Below are 23,150 nucleotides of genomic sequence, written 5' to 3'. Positions count from 1 at the left end.
TGTAATTTACAGAAATAAAAAATAGTTAATTTATATATTCATAATACATTTTAGTAATTTTTTTATTATTGGTATAAATAAAAATAAAATAATTTTAATTCTCTGCCCTACACCTACATACGCATTAAGTATACGTTAAGCACTTGACATATTCATAACCACACCCACACCCATACACGTTATGCATATGCCCAGCACTCACCCTTACACCCATGTATTCGCATCTATATGAAATAAGATAAACATATAAGAAGATACCCCAACACCTGAATAAACAACGCATGATTCGTCCATACCGAAATCAACAGGAAGTCCCATGCAACCCAAAACTCTGGAATGCAATAGAACGTCGCTGACCAATACGTTATCAGCTCGTTCCCACACTCCACACTATGACTAATTCAGAATCAGTCCCACACTCCAATAGAAGGGAGAACTCTTGTAAACAAGTGAGTTCTCAAGATGAAAGCTGACACCAATCACCAGCTGCGGCCGCCTGTTTCATCCAAGCCGACGCATCTCCCAAGCCTCCCACACATAGACCAACGCATCGCTTATCAGCCGCTCTCACCAAAGCAACGCCTCTCACAACCGCCTCTCAGCCGAAGCCATCATCACTCAATCACGAAGACGAAATATCAGCCGAAGCCGAAAGCTTAAGGAGATAAGCTTTAAGCTTCCCAACAGAGGTCTCGAGATCAATAACTCGAGAACAAGAAGACAGTTCCGTTTGAGACTTTCTAACATTGAGTTGGGGAATTCATTATCATATCCTATGTTCTATTTTATAAGTTCGGTTAAATAAAATATCTTTTTAAAAACCTACTTGTGAACTCGGGAATTCTTATTATATGTATTATCCAAAACTAACGAAAGGTGTGCGGATTTGGTAACGAGAGTTAACGATGGGTCGATTGAAGACGCGGGGGCCGGTTCAAGACTGTTGAAGTTGATATGTTTATGTTAGGTTTAATTTAGAACTCTGTGGCAGGCAGGTCACTGTGCCAGAGAGCCAAACGCTTAACTACGGTGATGATCGAATTTGAAGTGACTTCTGCCTTTTCTGATGAGCCTCCCCCACAGCGGCTGACGAAAACCGAGAAGAGCAAGGCACCAGCAAGAGCATAAGTACAAGCAAACAAACGGTTATAAAGAGAGACATTACATTAAAAGATGCTCAACTACTCTATGTGCTGCCATAGGCCGGCGCTTAGCCGAACAACCGACATTTATAAATATTTGTCGAAAATGTTGGGAAGATAAATACGGTTTCTTATTAGTTAGCAAAGATGACATTGAAAAGGGTCGATATAGAAAAGGTTTCGATCAGTTTATTGTTATTTAAATCAAATGGTGTTTTACCATCTACACCAGTTTAAGAAGAGAGTTCAAAATGTCAAGATCATTAATGTTATCATTAAATGAAAACACTTCCACAATAGAAACAAATTATTTTCCACCAATCGAATTGCTGAAAGGCGATTATGAATGTGCACTCATTGACTATTACATGTACAATTCAATTCCCAATGTTGATGAAACAAACAATCTGTTTCATATCGGGAAATTATGTTATAACGATTCCCATAGGTTCGTATGAGCTCATAGACATTGGAAGTTTATTCATCATAAATTGAAAGAATATAAAATTGAGAATACATTTAAACTGGAGAGTAATAATAATACGCTACAAGTTTAACTTTTTACAAGTGACCATCCAATATACTTTAATAAAGAGAGAACCATTGGACCATTATTTGGTTTCGATAGAAGGATACTCAATCCGAGTAAAACAACAACTTATGTATCTGATCAACCAGTGAACATTTTAAGAATAAATACACTACGTGTAGAGTGTAATATTGTTAGCGGTTCCTATGTAAATAATAGACCAGATCATACATTATATGAATTTGGTATCAAGGGTATAAAATGAATGTAACACCTAGTAATCTCATTTATTTGCCAGTGAACACTAAGCAAATAAGTACTATATCTATGCGAATAACAGATCAGAACGGTGACTTGGTAAACGTGCGTGGTGAAAATATAACAATTCGTATACATTTACGAATGACAGAATGATTATATACAATAAAAGAACAAATATTCACACGGATCCTCACACTAATATTTGTAAAGCTGTGGGAAGAGGTTCAAAAACAAGGGCAGCAGACTTACATTGAAAAACAGAGTATTCTTAATATCGTTGAGCAACATTTAAAAATAACTGTATGGCATACCTATTTGATGAAATAAGATACGAAATAAATGGTTGTGAAGTCGACAAAACAAGATTTCTTGGTGTTACTTCAACATTAAAAAACTTTGTCTCTCTAATTCTACCTGAGAACAAGAAAATGTAAAACTCGGGTTGGAGTGGTTCTTCTGGTAATTTTGTGGTAGCTAGCAAATTTAATTTTTCACTACCCTTGAAATGTTTAATGGGATTTGCAGAGGACTATAAGAAGGTTTTGTTAAACTATAAACATGAACTCATTCTGTTAGTTTCTAAAAATTTGGATGATGTATTTCTCAAAAAAGACACCTCTGGAAAAGAATACCATTTAGAAATTACAAATATAGCCTGGAAAATTCCTCACATAACACCCAGTGATACTGCTAAGATAAAAATGTATGATATCATAAAAAGTGGTGTTAATATACCAATAGCATTCCGTATTTGGGATACGTATATTAATCCGAAACTTTCTGAGAGTACACATCATGTTTGGAATGTTAAGTTAGCAGCTAATAGGGAACGACCTCGATTTGCGCTTATAACATTTACACAAAAGGGAGTGTTTATTTATCAAACCTGAAAATGCATTTGAATTCTGAATCATTTCCGTATGATGATTTAAATATTGATTTCACCACATATCGGTATGCTCATCTCTATGACATGTACTAAAATTTTCAGTCTAGCTACTACAATCGTGAGTCATTCCCACTATTGAGTCCAAATGATTTCTATTCTAAGGCTCCGATTATTGTAATAGATCTATCTTATCAAAATGAAACGGTTAAATCGTGGCCGATTGATGTGAGAATTTCGATAGAGTTGAAAAATAATAGTAAACCAGATACACAGGCATACTGCTTCCTTATACATGAACGATTAGTTGAGTATAATCCATTGAAAGGTTTAGTTCATCGTATTTTGGGAATCGATCCTGGGATTTCGCACCGCCTCTACGCTCAAACATTGGTCCTTCGAGCCGGATATACTTCGCCTTCCCCAACCATATCCAGCCTTCGAGCACGGCATCGCCTTCACCACCAGGATCCCAAGATAAGTACGAGTTTCGTGTGCCACAAATCCCTTCCATTTGCGATTTGTGTTCCAAAATTCCGAAAAGTCCGAGTTCCGCGATATAAGTACATATATATATTCTTATATATGTACTTATTTCTTCATTCTGTGCCATCCGTTATCCGTGTCTCTTCCTTTTCCAACCACCGCCATATTACACTAGTCAACACGATTTTTCCTCAAGGAACAAAACGAACTTTTTCTTAAAGATTTGAGGCTTAGAAATGGTTTGATGATATTTTTTTTTTTCTATGGCAGAACTTTTTTTTAAAGAATTTTTGAAAACTGTTATTTTTTTAAGCTTTTTTCAAGCTAGCGCTTGTTTTTTCACATAACTCTAGTATCTTACATCTGGTTGTAAAAACTTTGCTATTTTGAAAAGATAATTGAAACAGCTAGAAGCTGATGCCAAACACTTTGTGATTTCAGCTTCCGTCTGGGAAATATAAAGCATTGAAATGCAAAAATGATGATTTTTGTGGGGTATTTTTTACGAAATTTTGACTTTAAAAACTAGAAAAGTCGAAAAAAAATGATATCTTGTGTCCTCTATTTTTTTGTGTATAGGTGCGTTAATTTGGCCTCGTTTAAGGTATCGCTCATTAAAATCTATGGAGACTTTGGAGCTAAAATTCGTTAACCAAACCTAAAATACGAAAAAATGAACAAAAAATACCTTTTGGAAGGTTCGAGCCCAACTGCCCATTGGGAACAAAGGAACGCGATCAGGTACCAAATGTACAACTCTTGTTCGTTTGCTTTGTTCCCAATTGGCAGTTGGGCCCGCAACCTTCCAAAAGGTATTTTTTGTTCATTTTTTCGTATTTTAGGTTTGGTTAACGAATTTTAGCTTCGAGTTTCTCCATAGATTTTAATGAGCGATACCTTAAACGACGCCAATTAACGCACTGTACACAAAAAAATAGAGGACACAAGATATAATTTTTTTTCGACTTTTCCTGAGTTTTTAAAGTCAAAATTTCGTAAAAAATACCGCACAAAAATCATCATTTTTGCATTTCAATGCTTTATATTTCCCAGACGGTAAGCTGAAATCACAAAGTATTTAGGCTTAACTTCTAGCTGTTTTAATTACCTTTTCAAAATAGCAAAGTTTTTACAACCAGACGTAAATACTAGAGCTATGTGAAAAAACAAGCGCTACCTCTAAAAAAAGCTTTAAAAAAAATACCAGACTTCAAAAATTCTTAAAAAAAAGTTCTGCCATAGAAAAAAAACCATAATTCTTTAAAAAATTTTAAATCCCCATATCTATCAGAAAAAGTTGGTTTGGATCCTTGAGGAAAAAAAAGTTCGATTTTGTCGAGTAGTGTAATCATTGTCGCGATTAAGTGGCTGAAGTTTAGCCGATAGATTGTAAATTTGTTTATAAGAGTTATTCTTCTTAATCAATGGTCTTATAGTCAACAATGACATCAAACTGCAATTTTGAAGGAGTAAAATTTAATAAGACTTAAAGGAATTCCTATATTTACAGCTTTGAAGGCTATTAGTTTTATTAACTTAAAGCCTTAAAGTATAAAAAAAATAAAGTAATTAAAGGTAACCCAAAAATTGAAAAAAAAAAAAAAGTATAAATTAGGTATAAATTTGTATTTATATTATTAAATTGTGTACTAATCGTTCAATTATTTTCGTAACAATTTAGTATAAATGCTGAATAACAAATTCGTAAATAAAAAAAAAAAGTAATTAATGTAGATATTATTATAATTGTTAATGAAAAATATTGGTTGCATAATGTTAATTGTTGAATTACAAGACATTTTGGTAAAAATCCTAAAAATGGGGGCAATCCCCCTTAAGATACAAAATTTAGAAATAAAGTGAATTTTAAAATTTTTCTATTGACAAATCAAGAAAATAATTGATTTAAATGGAATAGTTTAAAAATATTGAATATAAATGTAAGAAGGCTGGGTCGCGCACACAAGTGCAGACCTCCCAGAGAGAGCTGAGAGCAGAGAGAGTAAAGAGGAGATCGCGAGAACGTCAGCCGACGCCGCTCAGAGGCCTCTCGCCATTCCGTGGTCAGTCGTCGTTTTCGTCAGTCGTAAATAAAATCAGTCGTACTTAAATCAGTTGTCTTTCGCTTATAAAAACATATCTAACAAAGCTGTATCCATTACTTATATATCTCGTTAATAAACATACATTTAAATACAACCTTTCACATTTGGGGGCTCGTCCTGTTTTGAATGCGCGGTTAGTAATGATAAGTGAAAAAGTTTCCTAAAGTGGATGGAGCATTTTATTGTGATTTCAAAAAAAAAAAAAAAGAAGTAAAGTCGTAAAGTTGTACAGTCGAACAGTTGTGAAATTACAGTATTTGCCCAAAAAGCGAAAAATTGTTGCGAAATTCAAATTTTGTGTTGCGGCGTGCATACACATACGAAAGAACAGAAAAGGAGCGAAAAATAGTTCGGTCAACCTCGTTATTTTCGGGGGTTGTTTTGTGTCGGTGCGTAATATACATACGATCGTCGAAAAGTAACGAAAGAGAACAGTTCGGTTCGCTTGCTCGCTGTTTTGTCTGCTCGTAATACACACACGAACACAGACATTCGGAAAAAAAGAACGAAAGAGAACGGTTCGGTCGACGTCGTTGTTGTGGGTACTCGTTGTGTCGGTTCGCAAGAAGAAAGAAAATAACAGCTCAGTCGCGTCGCTCGCAATAGATACACAAACGTAAAATAAAAAGGAAAATGCCGAGAACCAGACGTACGCCGTCGAAAAAAATCAACGAAGTGGAAACAAGAATCGAAAAGGAGAATCTGCTGCTGCTGGATGAAAATTTGTCCGAGACGGAGCTAGATCGCGAAACCGGGCTGATCCCAGAAGAAAACAAGGTAGCAATGGCTGAGGAAGCGTGGCAAACATCGACGCCAGGGTGCAACAAATGATGCAACTGTTAACCCTGAAAATAGAGGTAGATGAACGCAGAGATAATCAAGTGAAAATATCGGCGAGTAATTTCGAGAAAATTCTGAGCGACTTCGATGGATACTCTATCCCTGTGCAACAGTGGTTCGACATTTTCGAGAATAATGCGGAGGCTTACGAACTGTCGGATAAACAAAAATATGTTCAGGCCCGAGGCAAGATGTGTGGCGCTGCTAAGCTTTTTTTGGAATCCGAGTGCGTGTCTAATTTTGACGATCTGAAAGACAGATTAATAAGCGAATTCGAAAAGAGTACAAATAGTGCGGATATTCACCAAATGTTGAGAAATCGTAAAATGCTGAAGTCGGAGACATTCCATGAGTATATGCTAAGCATGAAAATGTTGGCAAGCGTCGGCAGTGTTGAAGAGGAAGCAGTATTGCGCTATATCGTAGACGGGTTGCAAATAAAAAACGAGTTTAAAATCGCGATGCATCGGTGCCGGTCGTATAAAGCCCTTAAGGAAGAGTATGCCATTTACGAGCTAGTTCAAGGAAAACCCAGCGATGACAAGAGCACAGTGGTGTACAAAAGTAAAGCGACGGTGCCTGAAGGCAGAAAAGAATACTGTTTCAATTGCGGTTCTCCGGATCACAAACGAATGTCGTGTACAGCTGATACCAAATGCTTCCGTTGCAACGAGTACGGACATATTTCCCGTAATTGTCCGAAGAAAGATGGAAGGGTGAATCTAATTATGGATCGCAGTCGCTTCAAGACAATACTTGTAAACGAATGTGAAGTGGAGTGCCTGGTTGACACTGGGTCGGACGTGACCTTGGTCAGAGAAGGAGTATTCAAAAATTTGAACGGTGTGCAGATGCTGGAAAGTGCAACAACCTTGCGTGGCCTGGGAAACAAGAATACAAAGCCAATTGGATTTTTTAACGCCGACATAGAAGTGGATCAGCTGCGAACCGAGCATAAGTTTCTGGTGGTTCCAAACAATTCGATGGAATGTGATGGAATTTTGGGCTACGATTTCATTAAGAAGTTCACACTTATGGCCGATTTAAACGGAGTCTCTTTTCTAAGCCTGGAACAGCAGAAAAAGTCGGAAGAAGAGTATAAATGGTTTATAATGTCATCGAAACTCCAGGTAATTTTGATGCTCCACCCCAATATCAGAAGAACATCGAGCAGCTAGTGGAAAGCAGTTGTCAGCCGAAGTACCCATTATATGTCCAATAGAGCTGAAGATCGTTCCAGATGGAGTTATAAAACCGTTTTGCCAGTCGCCAAGCCGTTTGTCTGGAGATGAAGCAGCAGCTGTAAAGAAGCAGATTGAGGAGTGGCTCGATCTGGGTATTGTGCGCAAATCAACGTCTCACGTAGCGAGCAGAATCGTAATAGTCAAGAAAAAAGATCACACGTTGAGAGTCTGCGTTGACTATCGGAAACTGAATAGCATGGTGTTGAAAGATCGCTTTCCCGTGCCGATGATGGACGACGTTCTGGAAAAACTCAAAGCAGCAAAGTTTTTCAGCATTATGGACTTGGAAAATCGGTTTTTCCATGTGCCCGTGGAAGAGAATAGCAAAGCTTACACTGCGTTTGTTACTCGTGAAGGACTTTTTGAATTCAACAAGGCGCCGTTCGGCTTTACAAACTCCCCAGCAGCTTTCATACGGTTTGTAAATCACATATTCCAGCCGCTTATCAATGAAGACGTTATGCAGCTGTACATGGATGACATAATTATTTATGCCAACGACGTCGGAGAATGCATGACCAAAACAAAGAAAGTTCTAGAGAAAGCAGCTTCGTATGGAATGAAGATTAAGTGGAAAAAATGTAGTTTTCTGCAGCGGCGTATTAAGTTCTTGGGACACATTATCGAAAATGGTCAAATCTGGCCAGGAGAAGAGAAGTGTTCTGCTGTAAATCGCTTTGCTATGCCGAAAAACGTCAAGGCCATCCAAGCATTCCTGGGGCTTACAGGATTTTTTCGCAAGTTTGTACCACAATATGCGCAGGTAGCACGTCCGCTTACAAATCTCTTAAAAAAGACGTCGATTTTAAGATAGGACCAGAGGAAGAACAGGCGATCAAACAGTTGAAATCCATTCTTGTAACGGAGCCTGTTTTACGAATTTACATAAGGGATGCGCCAACCGAGCTTCACACTGACGCGTCCAAAGATGGATACGGCGCAGTTCTATTGCAGTCGTTCGATGGTAAGCTTCACCCGGTTTATTTCTGGAGCAAGAAGACGACGCAAGCTGAATCAAAGCAACATAGTTACATACTCGAGGTCAAATCTGCATATCTGGCATTGAAAAAGTTTAGACATTATTTGCTGGGGATAAGGTTTAAGCTGGTCACGGATTGTATCGCGTTTAAGCAGACGACGAGTAAGCTTGACATACCAAGAGAAGTGGCGCAATGGGTGCTCCATTTGCAGGACTTCGACTTCGAAATGGAACATCGAGCGGCAGACAAAATGAAGCATGTGGACTCTCTAAGTCGTTATCCTCAAGTCTACGTCGTTACATCAGAAAGATCATCACGTTTAAAGAAGGCACAGCAGAGCGACGATGGGATAAGAGCAATTGTTCGAGTTCTACAAAACGGTGCATATGAGAACTACAAGCTGAAAGGTGGACTACTTTATAAAGAAGTTGTTGGACACGAGCTACTGGTAGTCCCGAAACAGATGGAGCGCGAGGTGATCAAGACTGCACATGACACTGGTCACTTGGCAACGACAAAGACGATGCACAGTATTCAGCAGCAGTTTTACATCCCCCACTTAGAGGGGAAGGTAAATAATTTCATATCTAACTGTATAAGTTGTATTATTCACAGCAAAAAAACCGGCAAGCAAGAAGGCCTCTTGCATTGCATCGACAAGGGAGATGTACCACTCCATACGGTCCACATCGATCACTTGGGTCCGATGGATGCGACGTCTAAGCAGTATAAGTTTATACTGGCAGTAGTGGATGGGTTTTCAAAGTTTGTCTGGCTGTTTCCAACGAAGTCTACAGGCTGTGAAGAGGTCATAACGAAGCTGAGCGAATGGTCCAACGTGTTCGGATTTCCGAGGCGCCTGATAAGCGACAGAGGCGTTGCATTCACGGCCAACGCGTTTGCTGAGTTCCTCAGCGCTAACATGGTAGAACATGTCTGGTCAACAACTGGTGTTGCCAGAGGTAATGGTCAAGTTGAAAGGGTTAACCGCTCAATCCTTTCGATCATAGCAAAGCTGTCATCAGAGGAACCGTCAAAGTGGTTCAAGTATGTACCTTCTGTGCAAAGAGCGATTAACTCCCACATTCATATGTCGACGAAAGTATCACCATTCGAAATCATGTTCGGCATCAAGATGAATAGCAAAGCAGAAGATCGACTAATGGAACTACTGAATCAGGAGCTGGTAGAGAAGTTTAACGACGACCGTCTAATGTTGCGAAATGAAGCCAGGCAGAATATACAGCAAGCACAGAAGACCTACAAGGCCAACTTTGACAAGAAACGACGTGTCGAGCATGGCTACAGATTGGTCGATCTCGTCGCTGTAAAGCGAACCCAATTTGTTGCTGGTCGAAAGCTGGCGAGTTCATACCTTGGTCCGTATGAGATCGTCAACGTCAAGCGTAACGGACGATACGACGTGAAGAAAGCAGCCCCGGACATCGAAGGACCAAACGTGACAGCGACTAGTTGTGACAATCTCAAGCTTTGGAAGTTTGTCGAGGAAAACGAGGAGCTGTTGTCATCCGGGACGGATGACGAATGTCAGGATGGCCGAATGTAAGAAGGCTGGGTCGCGCACACAAGTGCAGACCTCCCAGAGAGAGCTGAGAGCAGAGAGAGTAAAGAGGAGATCGCGAGAACGTCAGCCGACGCCGCTCAGAGGCCTCTCGCCATTCCTTGGTCAGTCGTCGTTTTCGTCAGTCGTAAATAAAATCAGTCGTACTTAAATCAGTTGTCTTTCGCTTATAAAAACATATCTAACAAAGCTGTATCCATTACTTATATATCTCGTTAATAAACATACATTTAAATACAACCTTTCACATAAATGTTAAAATAAACGATAAAAAAGAATAAAATAAAAAATAAATTAATCAAATTGACTCTCTAATTATTAAACTTATTAATATTCACCCTAAATGATTAATTGATGATAATGCCATTAACTTACGAAGAGACGTTTAGTTTAAACCTCCAATTGCTCCGACTATTACTGATAAAATTACTCTAACTAATAGTAAATTTTTTAATATCTAAATAAGAAATAAATATCAAAGGAGCAATTTTTTGTCAAGTTATTAATATAAGTGCGTTTATTCAAGTTAATCCTTCTATTTTATTAGGGAATCAAAAATGAAAAGGAGCAGCTCCTCTTTTTAGCAGTAAAGCTGATATAATAATTATTGAAGTAAATGAGTCGTTAATTTCGATATTTATTTTATTTAATTATTTATTATTTTTTAATATAAGAATAATAGAAGAAAACAAGAGTACAGTTGAGGCTAAAGCTTGGGTTAAGAAATATTTTAAAGAAGCTTCTGTTGATGTTGTGTTATTATTACTATCTCTTAGCAGGGGGATAAAAGATAATAAATTAATTTCAAGACCTATTCAAGCTCCTAACCAAGAGTTAAATGTTACCGAATTAATGTCCCAATAATTATAAATGTGATAAATTAAATTTTTGAAGAATCATTAAAAATTAAAAAGAAAAGGATTATAACCTTTATAAATGGGGTATGAACCCAGTAGCTTAGTTAGCTTATCTTTTTATAATTATAATTAATTGATATATTTTGGTGTATGACGCACAAAAGTTTTTGATACTTTTAGAAATAGTTTAGTTCTATTAAATATAAAGGTTTTATAAAAAAAACAACAAAACCTGTTAATGAATGCATAATTTACCTTATCAAGGTAACCGTTTTTATCAGGCAATTCATTAATAGTAGGTTTCCCATATATTTTTTTTTTTTTATTCTATTATTATACCCGTACTCAAAAAAGAGTTAAGGGGTATATTAGATTTGTGGTAAAAGTGGATGTGTGTAACGCAGAGAAGGAAAATTTTCCGACCCCATAAAGTATATATATTCTTGATCAGCATCAATAGCCGAGTCGATATAGCCATGTCTGTCTGTCCGTCCGTCCGTCCGTCTGTCCGTCCGTCCGTCCGTCCGTCTGTCCGTCTGTCCGTCTCGATGAGCGCCTGGATCTCAGAGACTATAAGAGCTAGCGAAACCAAATTTGGTTTCCAGACTTATGTGATATCACACTGCTACAAGTGTATTTCAGAATTTCGCCCCGCCCCCTTCCGCCCCCACAAAGAACGAAAATCTGTGGCAGGCACAATTTTAAAGATACGATAAAACTAAAAACGCAGTATCGTAGAGAATGCCCATATCTACCAGATTGCCAAATCTGAACTAGATCGAATCATAATTATAGCCAGAATGAAGAAATTAATTTTCTGTTCCTTCCCCTGCCCCCTCCTGAACACAATAACAGAACTCATTTTCCTTCTCGCTCACACACTCTGCCGCGTTCAGTGTGCGCAAACCCCTAGTGGAGGAGATGTAGAATCTAAATGGTACATGTAGAATATACATGTTAGATGTATAATATAAATAGTATATGTAGATGTAGATAACAGATGTAGCAAAAAAATGTAAAATTTCTTTTTTTTTTAAGTTCTAAATAATTATATGCTTAAAAATGTATATGCTGACTGAGTACGGGTATAAGTAGAGTCGGCGTCCCCAGAAGCGACTCACACGTTCCTTCTCGTTTTTTTTTTGTAAATTACAGAAATAAAAAATAATTAATTTATATATTCATAATACATTTTAGTAATTTTTTTATTATTGGTATAAATAAAAATAAAATAATTTTAATTCTCTGCCCTACACCTACATACGCATTAAGTATACGTTAAGCACTTACATATTCATAACCACACCCACACCCATACACGTTATGCATATGCCCAGCACTCACCCTTACACCCATGTATTCGCATCTATATGAAATAAGATAAACATATAAGAAGATACCCCAACACCTGAATAAACAACGCATGATTCGTCCATACCGAAATCAACAGGAAGTCCCATGCAACCCAAAACTCTGGAATGCAATAGAACGTCGCTGACCAATACGTTATCAGCTCGTTCCCACACTCCACACTATGACTAATTCAGAATCAGTCCCACACTCCAATAGAAGGGAAACTCTTGTAAACAAGTGAGTTCTCAAGATGAAAGCTGACACCAATCACCAGCTGCGGCCGCCTGTTTCATCCAAGCCGACGCATCTCCCAAGCCTCCCACACATAGACCAACGCATCGCTTATCAGCCGCTCTCACCAAAGCAACGCCTCTCACAACCGCCTCTCAGCCGAAGCCATCATCACTCAATCACGAAGACGAAATATCAGCCGAAGCCGAAAGCTTAAGGAGATAAGCTTTAAGCTTCCCAACAGAGGTCTCGAGATCAATAACTCGAGAACAAGAAGACAGTTCCGTTTGAGACTTTCTAACATTGAGTTGGGGAATTCATTATTATATCATATGTTCTATTTTATAAGTTCGGTTAAATAAAATATCTTTTTAAAAACCTACTTGTGAACTCGGGAATTCTTATTATATGTATTATCCAAAACTAACGAAAGGTGTGCGGATTTGGTAACGAGAGTTAACGATGGGTCGATTGAAGACGCGGGGGCCGGTTCAAGACTGTTGAAGTTGATATGTTTATGTTAGGTTTAATTTAGAACTCTGTGGCAGGCAGGTCACTGTGCCAGAGAGCCAAACGCTTAACTACGGTGATGATCGAATTTGAAGTGACTTCTGCCTTTTCTGATGAGCCTCCCCCACAGCGGCTGACGAAAACCGAGAAGAGCAAGGCACCAGCAAGAGCATAAGTACAAGCAAACAAACGGTTATAAAGAGAACATTACATTAAAAGATGCTCAACTACTCTATGTGCTGCCATAGGCCGGCGCTTAGCCGAACAACCGACATTTATAAATATTTGTCGAAAATGTTGGGAAGATAAATACGGTTTCTTATTAGTTAGCAAAGATGACATTGAAAAGGGTCGATATAGAAAAGGTTTCGATCAGTTTATTGTTATTTAAATCAAATGGTGTTTTACCATCTACACCAGTTTAAGAAGAGAGTTCAAAATGTCAAGATCATTAATGTTATCATTAAATGAAAACACTTCCACAATAGAAACAAATTATTTTCCACCAATCGAATTGCTGAAAGGCGATTATGAATGTGCACTCATTGACTATTACATGTACAATTCAATTCCCAATGTTGATGAAACAAACAATCTGTTTCATATTGGGAATTATGTTATAACGATTCCCATAGGTTCGTATGAGCTCATAGACATTGGAAGTTTATTCATCATAAATTGAAAGAATATAAAATTGAGAATACATTTAAACTGGAGAGTAATAATAATACGCTACAAGTTTAACTTTTTACAAGTGACCATCCAATATACTTTAATAAAGAGAGAACCATTGGACCATTATTTGGTTTCGACAGAAGGATACTCAATCCGAGTAAAACAACAACTTATGTATCTGATCAACCAGTGAACATTTTAAGAATAAATACACTACGTGTAGAGTGTAATATTGTTAGCGGTTCCTATGTAAATAATAGACCATATCATACATTATATGAATTTGGTATCAAGGGTATAAAATGAATGTAACACCTAGTAATCTCATTTATTTGCCAGTGAACACTAAGCAAATAAGTACTATATCTATGCGAATAACAGATCAGAACGGTGACTTGGTAAACGTGCGTGGTGAAAATATAACAATTCGTATACATTTACGAATGACAGAATGATTATATACAATAAAAGAACAAATATTCACACGGATCCTCACACTAATATTTGTAAAGCTGTGGGAAGAGGTTCAAAAACAAGGGCAGCAGACTTACATTGAAAAACAGAGTATTCTTAATATCGTTGAGCAACATTTAACTGCCATAACTGTATGGCATACCTATTTGATGAAATAAGATACGAAATAAATGGTTGTGAAGTCGACAAAACAAGATTTCTTGGTGTTACTTCAACATTAAAAAACTTTGTCTCTCTAATTCTACCTGAGAACAAGAAAATGTAAAACTCGGGTTGGAGTGGTTCTTCTGGTAATTTTGTGGTAGCTAGCAAATTTAATTTTTCAGTACCCTTGAAATGTTTAATGGGATTTGCAGAGGACTATAAGAAGGTTTTGTTAAACTATAAACATGAACTCATTCTGTTAGTTTCTAAAAATTTGGATGATGTATTTCTCAAAAAAGACACCTCTGGAAAAGAATACCATTTAGAAATTACAAATATATGTAGGAATCGGGATAGGGCCGGCAGTGCAGAGAGCGACTCGAAGTGGCCGCCAGTATTGAGCAACGCCCTTTTTGAGCAAAGGAGAGAGATCAATTAGAGCAGGAGGTTTGTAGGGTTAAGCAAGCGAGAGTCAGAGTCAGTCGGTGCCAGAGTTTCGCGAACTAGACACACACACTACACATTAAGTTACACACACGACATATTAAATACACATAATCATAAGCCAATTCCCATAATATTAAATAAAGTTACAACAACTACCACTATTATAAAACTAACGTCGTCTTGGGCTTTAATCCACATCAGTGCAAAAACCCTGGGCCACACATTTGGGGGCTCGTCCGGGAATGAATTTTGATTAAACGTGTATAAAAACACCAACAATAAAAAGTGTCGTAATTGTGGTCAATTGTGTTGTGTTGTAGTGGAGCTCGAGTCATAAGTCGCAAAATTGCATTAACCAAGTCAAGAGTGTTAATGGACAATTGTTGGAGAGCGACAGAGACAAAAACGGAGCGTCAAAAGAATTTTCGACAATTTCGTGGAATTGTGAAATTCAGAAGCGACGCGCAGAAACGGCAGACTCAACAAGAACCGATTTCAAGGTCTGCGACAGAAGCCGACGAGAAACTGTGAAGGCGAAAGAAAACGACGAAAGCCACGAGAAACGACGAGAGCAGTGATAAAGGAGCTGGAAACGAAGACGATACGAAAGCAGAGGGAGCAGAAATCGTTACTGACAGCGGCGCGGGACTTTTCGGTATACAGACAACAAGCAACTGGCTGGAGTGTTCGTACTGTATAGCTGGAAAAGAGAGGCGTGAAGCAGAACGAGAGCTGTTTGATCTGGATGGGATCAAGCGTTGGGAGGCGGTAAGGTCGGATAGCAGATGCGAGTTGCAAAGTACAGTTGCGAATTCTGGTGAGTTACGGAAATTGTCCTGGTCAGACGAGAGGATCCATATACATAAGTATTGATCGAAGAGGAAGCGGAAACGAGCGACAGTGAGTCAAACAAGAACGAACGTGTTTAAGGAGAAAATTTTGATTTTAGTACAGTTTGAAGAGTATGTGATTGCAGTTTGATAAGATTCAAGTAATGTTTGAGAGCCATTGCAATTATCAGAAAAATAATAAACTGTAATTGGAACAGTTGTAGAGCAATTTTAATTGGAAAAATAATAAACTGTAATTGGAACAGTTGTAGAGCAATTTTAATTGGAAAAATAATAAACTGTAATTGGAAGAGTTTTAGAGCAACTGCAACTGGAAAAAATAAATAAACTGTAACGGCAAAGTTTGAAATTCATAAGTTAAAATTAATTGAGATTAAAAAATTGGCATTGTTTGAGAGCCATTGTAACCGGCCAAGTAAAAGCAGCTAACTGGAGTGCCAAAGTTTGAGAGAAATTAGAAGTAATACTTTTATTGTTATATTCTTTACTGCATTATAATACCACACACTTTCGTATATTATTACCCATTACATTCTATATTATAAGAACATAAATTGTACAAGATGAGAAGAGACGAGATTCTGGCACTGCTAGTTGCGGATTTGAGGCTTAAGTTGAACGAGCTGGGATTGGAGACTGTTGGTAGAAAGGTAGATTTACAAAACAGGCTTCTTAATCACTATGATCTTCAAGTGGAGGTAGATGAGAGTGATGGGGATGAACAGGAACAATCATTCAGGTCAATAGAACCGCGGCAAGTTCAAAATGCAGAAATAGGAAACAGAGTGGCAGGAATTGGTCGCAGAGAAATGGAAGCTACAGTTTCAGCTAGATCGTGGTTCACGCTAAAGGATGTTGAAGGTAGCGTTTCAGAGTTTTCAGGTTCAAATAGCTTGGATGTTAATCAGTGGATAATTGAGCTTGAAGAATGTGCACTAACGGTAGGGTGGAATCAGCTGCAGACTTTCATTTACGCTAAGCAATTGTTAGGTGGAGCAGCAAAGTTGTTCATACGCAGTCAGCGGGATATTCGTGACTGGAGTAGATTGAAGGAAGCGTTGATCGAAGAGTTCGGGATTAAAGTATCATCGGCAGAGGTTCATCGGAGATTGGTTAGGCGACAACAAAAGAAAAACGAAACGTTGCAGGAATACTTGTATGCTCTGATGGAGATCGCAAAACCGATTGATTTAGAGGACCAAAGTTTGATTGAGTACTTTGTGGATGGTATTCCGGATAGTCGAACCAATAAGGGGTTGCTGTATCAAGCCAGAACCATGCAGCAGTTGAAGAATCAGATTGAAGTTTACCAGAAGATGCGTGGTCCATTAAAGTCGTCAAACAAATATGAATCACGGAGTTTTGGTAAGGAAATAAATGAGGGAAAAGGTTCAGAGTCAGCTAGGAAATGTTATAAGTGTGGAGAAACGTCACATATGAAGAAAGACTGTCCAAAGAACGATTTCAGATGTTTTAAATGCAACCAACTTGGGCATAAGGCCGCTGCTTGCAGGGTTGAAGGACAGGTAAAGCAGGAAAGAGCAAACTTAGTGCAAGGGAAAATTGTAACAAAACCATCAGGTATATTTACTTCTTCCGGGCTAGAGTTAAAGAATGTGGTACACACAAGAGGTACGTTCAAAGGTCTTGTAGACACAGGAGCGGATTTGTGCTTGTTAAGCCGCAGAGTTTTCCTTAAGTTAGGAACTGGTCAGTTGACAGGTCGCCAAAGATGTCTGACTGGAATTGGGGAGTTTCAGATCATCACGATCGGAAGTGAAGTCATTCCTGTGAAGATCGATGGAATCGAAATGAAGGTAGAGTTCAATGTTGTGTCGGATGAAGACATAGCTTTTGAAGCGATTTTGGGCAGGACAATCTTAAAAGACATTGACATGAAAGTCACCAAAGAAGGGACGGAATTCGTTAGACGATCGGAGGTCCAAGTAAAGAGCGAAGGGATACAGGATGAGGGTAACGAGGAACAAGGTTGTTGCTCAGAGCTGTTAAAAGAGTATAAAAGCTTGTGTATGATGAGTTTCGAAGAAAGTGACGATAAGGATGACATAAAGGTTTCACACTTATCGCAGCTAGATGCTTGTAAAGTGAAAGGCCTGATCGAGGGATACAATCCAAAAAGAAATGCTAGTAGTCAGATAAGAATGAAATTAGTGTTATCAGACGAGTTACCAGTTTACCAACATCCGAGACGTCTTGCATGCAGTGAACAAAAGATAGTAGATGACCAAGTTCAGGAATGGTTAGACGAGAAGATAATCAAGCATAGCACGTCAGAATATGCATCTCCTGTAGTTTTGGTCGAAAAGAAAAATGGGAAGAAACGACTATGTTGTGATTATCGAAAGTTAAACGAAAAGATAGTGAGAGATAATTTTCCAATGGTGCAAATGGATTGTGTTATCGAGAAGTTAGAGGGAGCAAGAGTATTTACCACATTGGATCTGTCGAATGGGTATTTTCACGTGCCTGTCGAGGAACAGTCACAGAAGTACACTTCATTCGTTACCCAAAATGGTCAGTACGAGTTCCAGTATGTTCCATTTGGTATATCCAACTCGCCTGCAGTGTTCAATCGTTTCATAATGTCAGTAATGCGTGATTTAATTAGGAAAGGTGATGCAGTCATTTACATGGATGACATTATCATCCCAAGTAAGGATGTTGAAGAGGGACTAGAAAGATTGGGAAGAGTGCTTGAAGTGGCAGCACAGAACGGATTAAGGATTAATTGGTCAAAGTGTCAGGTTCTACAGAAGAAAGTAACATTCTTAGGCTATATTGTTGAAAATGGAACGATCAAACCAAGTGAGGAAAAAACCATGGCAGTGGGTAATTTTCCAATACCCAGAGATAAAAAGGCAGTGCAAAGATTCTTAGGGCTGACGTCGTACTTCAGGAAATTTATAGAAGGATACGCAGTAATCGCAAAACCGTTGACAGATTTGCTAAGGAAGGATGCAAAGTTCGAGTTCAAGGAGTTACAGCAGATATCGTTCGAGCAGTTAAAGGCTGCGCTGACTAGTAAACCAGTTTTGAGGTTGTATAATCCTAGGTTGCAAACAGAAATACACACAGATGCGTCCAAGTTCGGATTTGGAGCAGTATTGCTGCAGAGAGACCCAGAGGATAGCTTGCTACACCCAGTATTATTTATGAGCCGCAAAACAAGACCTTGCGAAGAGAAATACCACTCGTACGAACTAGAAGTGCTAGCAGTTATAGGAGCATTAACAAAGTGGCGTGTATATGTCTTGGGAACGAAGTTTAAAATCATCACTGATTGTAATGCGTTCGCCATGACGATGAAGAAGAAAGAGGTACCGTTGAGAGTTGCGAGATGGGCGATGTTCCTACAGGACTTTGATTTTGATATAGAGCATAGGTCAGGATCGAAAATGAGGCATGTAGATGCATTAAGTAGAGTATCGTGTTACGTATTGACAGATAGTGTGATGCATAGGTTGAAAGAGGCGCAATTGGCGGATGACTGGACAAAAGTAATTAGAAGTATTGTGGAGGATAAAGGGTATGAAGACTATTACATTGCGAAGCAGATTTTGTTCAAAGACCCCGATAGAGAACTGATCGTAGTCCCATCCCAAATGGAGGGAGAAATAATGCAAATTGCTCATAGGCAGGGGCATTTTTCTGCAAAGAAGACTCAGGAGCTAGTGGAAAAGTCGTATTTCATACCAAAGTTGAAAGAGAAAGTATGTCGAGTTGTGGAAAGTTGCGTAGAATGTATCTTGGTAAATGCGAAAGCTGGAAAGCAAGAAGGGTATTTGACACCGATAGATAAGGGCGATAGACCGTTAGTGACATTCCACATAGATCATGTAGGTCCAATGGAGATTACCAAAAAGCGCTATAACCATATTCTTGTTGTTGTTGATGGGTTCTCAAAGTATGTGTGGTTATATCCAACGCGTAGTACAGGAACTGAGGAAGTCATAAACTGTTTGGAAAAGCAAGCCATCAATTTCGGAAATCCATGTAGAATTGTATCAGATAGAGGAGCCGCTTTCACGGCGAATGCGTTTAGAGAGTACTGTTCAGGGCAGAATATACAACATTTGATGATTACTACAGGTGTGCCACGAGGTAACGGGCAAGTGGAGCGAATGCACAGGATCGTAGTTCCTATGTTGTCAAAGTTAAGTGGAGATAGTCCAGGTTCTTGGTACAGGCATGTAGCTAAAGTGCAGCAGTTAATCAACAATATTGAGCCGAGGAGTACAAAAATCACACCGTTTAAGATTTTGACAGGTGTTGATATGCGATGTTCGGATATTTCGGAGCTAAAAGAGCTGGTGAATCAATCATTAGTTGATGAATTGGATGAAGAGCGCGAGCAGATACGAAGAGAGGCTAGAGAGAACATAAAAGTTTTGCAGGAGGAGAATCGATTAGCATTCAATAAGAAAAGAAAGGTAGAAAAAGAGTACCAGGTTAATGATTTAGTAGCGATTAAGCGTACACAGTACGGGGTGGGGCTAAAATTGAAAGGAAAGTATTTAGGACCATACAAAGTGGTGAAAGTACATAAGCATGGAAGGTATGACGTAGAGAAGGTCGGGGATGGAGAAGGACCTTGTAAGACTTCGAGTGTGGCAGAGTACATGAAGGAATTCGGGGCGAATCCAGCGTCAGGAGGGCCGAATGTAGGAATCGGGATAGGGCCGGCAGTGCAGAGAGCGACTCGAAGTGGCCGCCAGTATTGAGCAACGCCCTTTTTGAGCAAAGGAGAGAGATCAATTAGAGCAGGAGGTTTGTAGGGTTAAGCAAGCGAGAGTCAGAGTCAGTCGGTGCCAGAGTTTCGCGAACTAGACACACACACTACACATTAAGTTACACACACAACATATTAAATACACAAACGACATACTAATATCTATAAAACTAACATCGTCTTGGGCTTTAATCCACATAAGCCTAATTCCTCACATAATATGCTAAGATATAAAAAGTGTGGTAATATACCAACAATACCTATTGGGATACGTATATTAATCCGAAACTTTCTGAGGGTACACATCATGTTTGGAATGTTAAGTTATCAGCTAATGAGGAACGACCTCGATTTGCGCTTATAACATTTACACAAAAGGGAGTGTTTATTTATCAAACCTGAAAAGTTTGAATTCTGAATCATATCAGTTTGAATTCTGATTTAAATATTGATTTCACCACATATCGGTATGCTCATCTCTATGACATGTACTAAAATTTTCAGTCTAGCTACTACAATCGTGAGTCATTCCCACTATTGAGTCCAAATGATTTCTATTCTAAGGCTCCGATTATTGTAATAGATCTATCTTATCAAAATGAAACGGTTAAATCGTGGCCGATTGATGTGAGAATTTCGATAGAGTTGAAAAATAATAGTAAACCAGATACACAGGCATACTGCTTCCTTATACATGAACGATTAGTTGAGTATAATCCATTGAAAGGTTTAGTTCATCGTATTGTCTAACGGTCTACGCACACACGCACACACACACACACAGATACATAAAATGAGTGAAGATATTGTTGCAATCGACATTCAAGGATTTATTGGACATGATAAATTTATTCTAAAGGAAATTGGGGTAGTATTTGAAAAAGATACTAAATTAAATGATCATTTCATTATACATCCTCCTTATAATTTTTCGACATTAAATAAGAAGGATCGAAAAACTGATGATTGGCTGTTGGTGTGTTGGTATGATGGTATTGTGAGGTCCTATTTCAGGCTGAGGTAAGCATCAGCCTGTCCAGGGTCTACTACAAGACAATTTGTAGATCGCAGGTGACTTTTAGGTTCGGTGCGGCCGAAAGAGAGGTAGGACGCAGGCGGAGCGTTTTGTTGCTGACAAAAATACTTCAAGAAAATCGTGGTTTTTTGGTTTTTGCTGGTGTTTATTATTTTTATTACTTAATTCTTTGTGGGTTTGTGTACGATGGATTACTTGCGGATCTTGTTACTTGGCCTGTGAACCGGTGGTTTTTGTTGGTGTTCTTTGCGTTGTCTTTTATTATTTAATTCTGGTTTGTTTACAATGACTTAACTCGCGGATCTAGTTACTTTGCCTTGGAGCCGTTGGACTGGGTAGTGCAATGTCTTGTGTTTGGGCTGAGGGACTGCCTAGTGCAGTGTCTTGGGTGTGTGACTGAGGGACTGCGTAGTACAGTGTCTTGGGTGTGTGACTGAGGGACTGCCTTGTGCAGTGTCTTGGGTGTGTGACTGAGGGACTGCGTAGTACAGTGTCTTGGGTGTGTGACTGAGGGACTGCCTTGTGCAGTGTCTTGGGTGTGTGACTGAGGGACTGCGTAGTACAGTGTCTTGGGTGTGTGACTGAGGGACTGCCTTGTGCAGTGTCTTGTGTTCGGGCTGATGGACTGCCTGTATCTTGTATTCGGGCTGAGGGACTGCCTAGTGCAGTGTCTTGTGTTCGGGCTGATGGACTGCCTACTCTTTCGGCCGATCTTGGCCCTTTTATGCAGCTGGCGATCGCACCTGAAACCCGGAAATAATTAATTCTTGCTGACTTAAGGTTGTTGGACAACAATAATTGTGGAAGCTTGGTGCTTCGTTGACAATGCTTAGGGGATCAGTGTGTTTTGCTGATGCTGCATCCCGGAAGGTGCAGTTGGGAATTGGGTATTTGGTTTTCAAAAGAAATGAGTTTTTGCTAACTCTGCATCGCGGAAGTTGAGTGGTAAGTCGATAATTTTATGTTGGCTTGACTTATTGTGAAATAACGCAAATGATATTTCTTATGTAGGCCGTCGATTGCGAAATGTCCCAAGAGGTGGGGTGTTTTAAATTGTTGTGTGGACAAAAATGTGTAGAGTTGTCGGTCGAGAGTTCTTAATTAATTGTGAGCGTTGCTTAAGACTATTTTATTTCCGGGGTGCTGACACACCGCTATTTTTGGAGAACCGTGGTTAGAGCCATGGTTCGCTAGCTCTGTGTATATCAGTTAGGTTATTGTCTCCCGCCAGCGTGGATGCGCTGACCCTTCGCCGTTTGTGACGAGCCATGGCTAGAACAATGGTTCGTTACAGTATACATTACTTTACACAAATACAAAAAATTTTGAGGAAAATAACTGCTGGAAAGGATATTGTATTGTGTAAAGGTATTGAGAAGAAATATTTTTTGAAAAATTTCTTAAGAACAACAAATATACTCAATGTTGAGGAATGTGGATGCTCCAAACTAAAAACAATGAATACTACTGAGCATCCATTTTGCTCAATGCGTCAAATTGAAGGTGTTTGTGCTCTCAACAATGCACACAAAATTTTAAATTATTACAAGGGTGATCTTAATTAATTTTCAAGCTTAATTCATTCATATTGTGATTGTGTAGGGAGATAGTACGTATAATGAATGATAACACTACTCGACAAAATCGAACTTTTTTTTCCTCAAGGATCCAAACCGGCTTTTTCTGATAGATATGGAGATTTAAAATTTTTTAAAGAATTATGGTTTTTTTTCTATGGCAGAACTTTTTTTTTGAAAAATTTTTGAA

The sequence above is a fragment of the Drosophila obscura genome, unplaced genomic scaffold (assembly GCF_018151105.1).
Source record: "Drosophila obscura isolate BZ-5 IFL unplaced genomic scaffold, ASM1815110v1 contig_95, whole genome shotgun sequence".
NCBI classification, from domain to species: domain Eukaryota; kingdom Metazoa; phylum Arthropoda; class Insecta; order Diptera; family Drosophilidae; genus Drosophila; species Drosophila obscura.
Note: the sequence above shows the minus strand (reverse complement) of the source record.